We start from the raw sequence: 6,523 nt of genomic DNA, 5'->3' as shown, positions 1-6,523 counted from the left end.
CCCGAGCTGACAAGGTGAAAATCTGTCAAGGTGAAAATCTGTCGTTCTGCCCCTGAACAAGGCAGTTAACCCACTGTTCCTAGGCATCATTGAAAATAAGAATTTGTTCTTAACTGACTTGCCTAGTTAAATAAAGGTTAAAAAAAAATAGAAAAATTCCTTTGGTGGATACTGAAAGGCCGAGAGGGAAAGTTCCCTCCTGCTTAAATGTACGATCCAGTGTAAAGGTGTCAAGACCAGCACAGACCCCTTCCCCACTTCTTTGGGAGAGAGGAGGTCTGACTATCTTCCAACATTTACCTACCTGATGGGTCCTTTGATCGACTGTCAGGAGAGTCATGACAGACTGCCTCACAGCTACCTTCTCAATCTGAAACTCCAGATTTCTGTCTGCCTGGTTGTTCTCTACATCGCCGCTATCTGGATTAATATGCTTCTCTGGGTGATTATCCTCTACACCGCCATCAGTCCTAGCTCTGCACTTAAATATTCAGTAGCGGAGCTACTACGTCTTCACTCCATCAGCTATAGGGCTCCCCCAGCTCTGTTTACTCACAGTGACATCCTCCGCCGACCGAGATATATTCACTGTGGGTCTCGTTGCAACTTTACACACAGTAAGACTCTCACCGTGGTTCTGACCACAGCTTTGCCCGGTTACCAAGGCAACGATGTATGCAGGCCCGAGTGACTGTTTTAAACTTGCGTTGTTTAATTAAGAAATAAGGCACGAGGGTGTGTGGTATATGGCCAATATACCACGGCTAAGAGCTGTTCTTAGGCATGACGCATCACGGAGTGCCCGGACACAGTCCTTAGCCATGGTATATTGGCCGTATACCACAAACACTTGAGGTGCCTTATCACTATGATAAACTGGTTATCAATGTAATTAGAACAGTAAAATTAGATGTTTTGTCATACCCGTGCTATACGGTCTGACATACCCCGGCTGTCAGCCCATCAGCATTCAGGGCTCTAACCACCCAGTTTATAATATTTGATCTATCACTAACAAAGCCCTACTAGTGAATGAGTTTTACACGGACAGAAAGCTGCACATCATGTGCCTTACCGAGAGCTGGCAACAGCCAAATTAATCAGGCGATCCCACCCGGTTACTTGTACATCAGTCAACCTCGCTTTACGGGGCGAGGGTGTGGTGTTGTTGTACCGTACTGTGAAAATCTTAAAGTCAAACCTGTTAGTGTATCCCAGCACTCTTCCTTTGAATGTCTGGCTGTTAAATTCCCTGGCTCTCAATGACTGATCAACCATTTATAGACCACCTATCTGATCACCTAACTCACCTACCTGATCTGTTTTTATCCGAACTGTCCTCATTAATTCATTCTGTCTGCGCCATGTCCCCCAATGTACTGCTTGGAGGCAATGTTAATGTCCACTTTGATGCTACTGCACTTTGATGCTACTCCATAGTAGCCTAGTGTTTAGAGTGTTGGGCCAGCAACTGAAAGGGACGCTGGTTCCAATACACAAGCCCACAAGGTGAAAAATCCCTAATCCTGACCTCAGCCTGATTAATACATACCTGAGTCCTGACCTCAGCCTGATTAATACAGACCCCAGACTGATTATTACAGACCCCAGTCCTGACCTCAGCCTGATTAATACATACCCCAGTCCTGACCTCAGCCTGATTAATACAGACCCCAGTCCTGACCTCAGCCTGATTAATACAGACCCCAGTCCTGACCTCAGTCTGATTAATACAGACCCCAGTCCTGACCTCAGCCTGATTAATACAGACCCCAGTCCTGACCTCAGCCTGATTATTACATACCCCAGTCCTGACCTCAGCCTGATTAATACAGACCCCAGTCCTGACCTCAGACTGATTATTACATACCCCAGTCCTGACCTCAGCCTGATTAATACAGACCCCAGTCCTGACCTCAGCCTGATTAATACATACCCCAGTCCTGACCTCAGCCTGATTAATATAGACCCCAGTCCTGACCTCAGCCTGATTAATACAGACCCCAGTCCTGACCTCAGCCTGATTATTACATACCCCAGTCCTGACCTGAGTCTGATTAATACAGACCCCAGTCCTGACCTCAGCCTGATTATTACATACCCCAGTCCTGACCACAGTCTGATTAATACAGACCCCAGTACTGACCTCAGCCTGATTAATACAGACCCCAGTCCTGACCTCAGCCTGATTAATACAGACCCCAGTCCTGACCTCAGCCTGATTATTACACACCCCAGTCCTGACCTCAGCCTGATTAATACAGACCCCAGTCCTGACCTCAGCCGTATTAATGCAGACCCCAGTCCTGACCTCAGCCTAATCTCTTTGCAAACTGGAATCTATACATCCTGAGGCTGCATTCATTGTAGCTGTGGATTTTAACAAGGCTAATCTGAAAACAAGACTCCCTAAATTGTATCAGCATATCGACTGTGCAACTAGGGCTGAAAAAACCTTGGATCATTGTTACTCTAACTTCCGCGACGCATATAAGGCCCTGCCCCGCCCTCCTTTCGGAAAAGCTGACCACGACTCCATTTTGCTGATCCCTGCCTACAGACAGAAACTAAAACAAGAAGCTCCCACGCTGAGGTCTGTCCAACACTGGTCCGACCAAGCTGATTCCACACTCCAAGACTGCTTTCATCACGTGGACTGGGATATGTTTCGTATTGCGTCAGATAACAACATTGACGAATACGCTGATTCGGTGTGCGAGTTCATTAGAACGTGCGTTGAAGATGTCGTTCCCATAGCAACGATTAAAACATTCCCTAACCAGAAACCGTGGATTGATGGCAGCATTCGCATGAAACTGAAAGCGCGAACCACTGCTTTTAATCAGGGCAAGGTGACTGGTAACATGACCGAATACAAACAGTGCAGCTATTCCCTCCGCAAGGCTATCAAACAAGCTAAGCGTCAGTATAGAGACAAAGTAGAATCTCAATTCAACGGCTCAGACGCAAGAGGTATGTGGCAGGGTCTACAGTCAATACAACAAAAAACCAGCCCAGTCACGACCAGATGTCTTGTGGCAGACACGGACTACAAGAAAAAAACCAGCCCAGTCACGGACCAGGATGTCTTGCTCCCAGGCAGACTAAATAACTTTTTTGCCCGCTTTGAGGACAATACAGTGCCACTGACACGGCCTGCAACGAAAACATGCGGACTCTCTTTCACTGCAGCCGAGGTGAGTAAAACATTTAAACGTGTTAACCCTCGCAAGGCTGCAGGCCCAGACGGCATCCCCAGCCGCGCCCTCAGAGCATGCGCAGACCAGCTGGCCGGTGTGTTCACGGACATATTCAATCAATCCCTATACCAGTCTGCTGTTCCCACATGCTTCAAGAGGGCCACCATTGTTCCTGTTCCCAAGAAAGCTAAGGTAACTGAGCTAAACGACTACCGCCCGTAGCACTCACTTCCGTCAACATGAAGTGCTTTGAGAGACTAGTCAAGGACCATATCACCTCCACCCTACCTGACACCCTAGACCCACTCCAATTTGCTTACCGCCCAAATAGGTCCACAGACGATGCAATCTCAACCACACTGCACACTGCCCTAACCCATCTGGACAAGAGGAATACCTATGTGAGAATGCTGTTCATCGACTACAGCTCGGCATTCAACACCATAGTACCCTCCAAGCTCGTCATCAAGCTCGAGACCCTGGGTCTCGACCCCGCCCTGTGCAACTGGGTACTGGACTTCCTGACGGGCCGCCCCCAGGTGGTGAGGGTAGGCAACAACATCTCCACCCCGCTGATCCTCAACACTGGGGCCCCACAAGGTTGTGTTCTGAGCCCTCTCCTGTACTCCCTGTTCACCCACGACTGCGTGGCCACGCACGCCTCCAACTCAATCATCAAGTTTGCGGACGACACAACAGTGGTAGGCTTGATTACCAACAACGACGAGACGGCCTACAGGGAGGAGGTGAGGGCCCTCGGGGTGTGGTGTCAGGAAAATAACCTCACACTCAACGTCAACAAAACTAAGGAGATGATTGTGGACTTCAGGAAACAGCAGAGGGAACACCCCCTATCCACATCGATGGAACAGTGGTGGAGAGGGTAGTAAGTTTTAAGTTCCTCGGCATACACATCACAGACAAACTGAATTGGTCCACTCACACAGACAGCATCGTGAAGAAGGCTGAAGAAATTCAGCTTGTCACCAAATGCACTCACAAACTTCTACAGATGCACAATCGAGAGCATCCTGGCGGGCTGTATCACCGCCTGGTACGGCAACTGCTCCGCCCACAACCGTAAGGCTCTCCAGAGGGTAGTGAGGTCTGCACAACGCATCACCGGGGGCAAACTACCTGCCCTCCAGGACACCTACACCACCCGATGTTACAGGAAGGCCATAAAGATCATCAAGGACAACAACCACCCGAGCCACTGCCTGTTCACCCCGCTATCATCCAGAAGGCGAGGTCAGTCCAGGTGCATCAAAGCTGGGACCGAGGGACTGAAAAACAGCTTCTATCTCAAGGCCATCAGACTGTTAAACAGCCACCACTAACATTGAGTGGCTGCTGCCAACACACTGACTCAACTCCAGCCACTTTAATAATGGGAATTGATGGGAAATGATGTAAAATATATAGCCACTTTAAACAATGCTACCTAATATAATGTTTACATACCCTACATTATTCATCTCATATGTATACGTATATACTGTACTCTATATCATCTACTGCATCCTTATGTAATACATGTATCACTAGCCACTTTAACTATGCCACTTTGTTTACATACTCATCTCATATGTATATACTGTACTCGATACCATCTACTGTATCTTGCCTAAGCTGCTCTGTACCATCACTCATCCATATATCTTTATGTACAAATTCTTTATCCACTTATACACAGTGTAAGACAGTAGTTTTTTTTTGGAATTGTTAGTTAGATTACTTGTTGGATTATTACTGCATTGTCGGAACTAGAAGCACAAGCATTTCGCTACAATCGCATTAACATCTGCTAACCATGTGTATGTGACAAATAAAATTTGATTTGATTTGATTTGAGCCTGATTAATACATACCCCAGTCCTGACCTCAGCCTGATTAATACAGACCCCAGTCCTGACCTCAGCCTGATTAATACATACCCCAGTCCTGACCTCAGCCTGATTAATACAGACCCCAGTCCTGACCTCAGCCTGATTATTACACACCCCAGTCCTGACCTCAGCCTGATTATTACAGACCCCAGTCCTGACCTCAGCCTGATTATTACATACCCCAGTCCTGACCTCAGCCTGATTAATACATACCCCAGTCCTGACCTCAGCCTGATTATTACAGACCCCAGTCCTGACCTCAGCCTGATTATTACATACCCCAGTCCTGACCTCAGCCTGATTAATACAGACCCCAGTCCTGACCTCAGCCTGATTATTACATACCCCAGTCCTGACCTCAGCCTGATTATTACAGACCCCAGTCCTGACCTCAGCCTGATTAATACATACCCCAGTCCTGACCTCAGCCTGATTAATACATACCCCAGTCCTGACCTCAGCCTGATTATTACATACCCCAGTCCTGACCTCAGCCTGACTCGCAGTCCCCTCCAGACCTATTCACTGACTACAATGGCTGCATTTCCCATTCCCTGGATACCCTCGCTACCTCAAAACCCGCCCAGTCTCCTTCACTCCCACTGCTCCCTGGTACACCCCTCGAGCGTTTGTACAAGAGAACTGGTCTAGTAGTTCATTTTCAAGCATACACAGATCACCTGTGAAAATCCTGCATGCTTTCCATCTCTCCCATCCTCACTGGCATAATCAACTCCTCCTTCACCACTGGCATCGTACCCTCCACTCTCAAGATTGCTGCTATTTCCCCCATCCTCAAAGAGCAGAATGCTGACCCCGATGACCTGAACAACTTCCGTCAAATCTCAAACCTTTCCAACATACTGGAGTGGGTTGTGGCCACTCAACTACAACACCATCTCAACTCCAATAACATTCACAAACCAATCCAGTCCGGTTTCCACTCCAAACACAGAACTGAAACTAACGACAAACTTCATGCAGCTGACTCAGGGTTGCTATCCATCCTCATGCTCTTCGACCTGAGTGCAGCCTTCGATACCATCTCCCATCCACTCCTCATGGAACGTCTGGCTGGTGATGGTGTCACGGATGTTGCACTCTCCTGGTTTTCCTTCTAGTTCAATGACCGCCAACAGTTTGTGCAACTGAAAAATCCCAGATCAGGGTGTGCAACTGTCTCAAAGGGTGTCACCCAGGGGTCAATGGTGAGTCCATTCCTCTTCATTATATACCTCTTACCCCTGGGAAAGCTCATGTGACATCACAAAGTTCACTTCCACTGCTATGCAGATGACACAAAGATCTACCTCTTCACCAAACCCACCACTCCCCTCCCACCTCCCTCATCAGCTGACCTCAAGACATCTGGAGCTGGATGAACAGGAACTGTTGCGGTCACCGTTGAGTCACGGTAATCTCCTTTTATGCACT

At 47.9% G+C, this 6,523-nt stretch overlaps 1 pseudogene; it reads left to right on the top strand.

Annotated features, from left to right (window-relative positions):
- Positions 1-5,784: 5,784 nt before the first annotated feature.
- On the top strand, positions 5,785-6,471 carry LOC121846740 (annotated as a pseudogene).
- Positions 6,472-6,523: the final 52 nt, after the last annotated feature.

Source organism: Oncorhynchus tshawytscha, linkage group LG07, assembly GCF_018296145.1.
Source record: "Oncorhynchus tshawytscha isolate Ot180627B linkage group LG07, Otsh_v2.0, whole genome shotgun sequence".
NCBI lineage: Eukaryota > Metazoa > Chordata > Actinopteri > Salmoniformes > Salmonidae > Oncorhynchus > Oncorhynchus tshawytscha.
The sequence above is the reverse complement of the archived record's forward strand: the minus strand, read 5'-3'. Positions and strand labels throughout refer to the sequence as shown.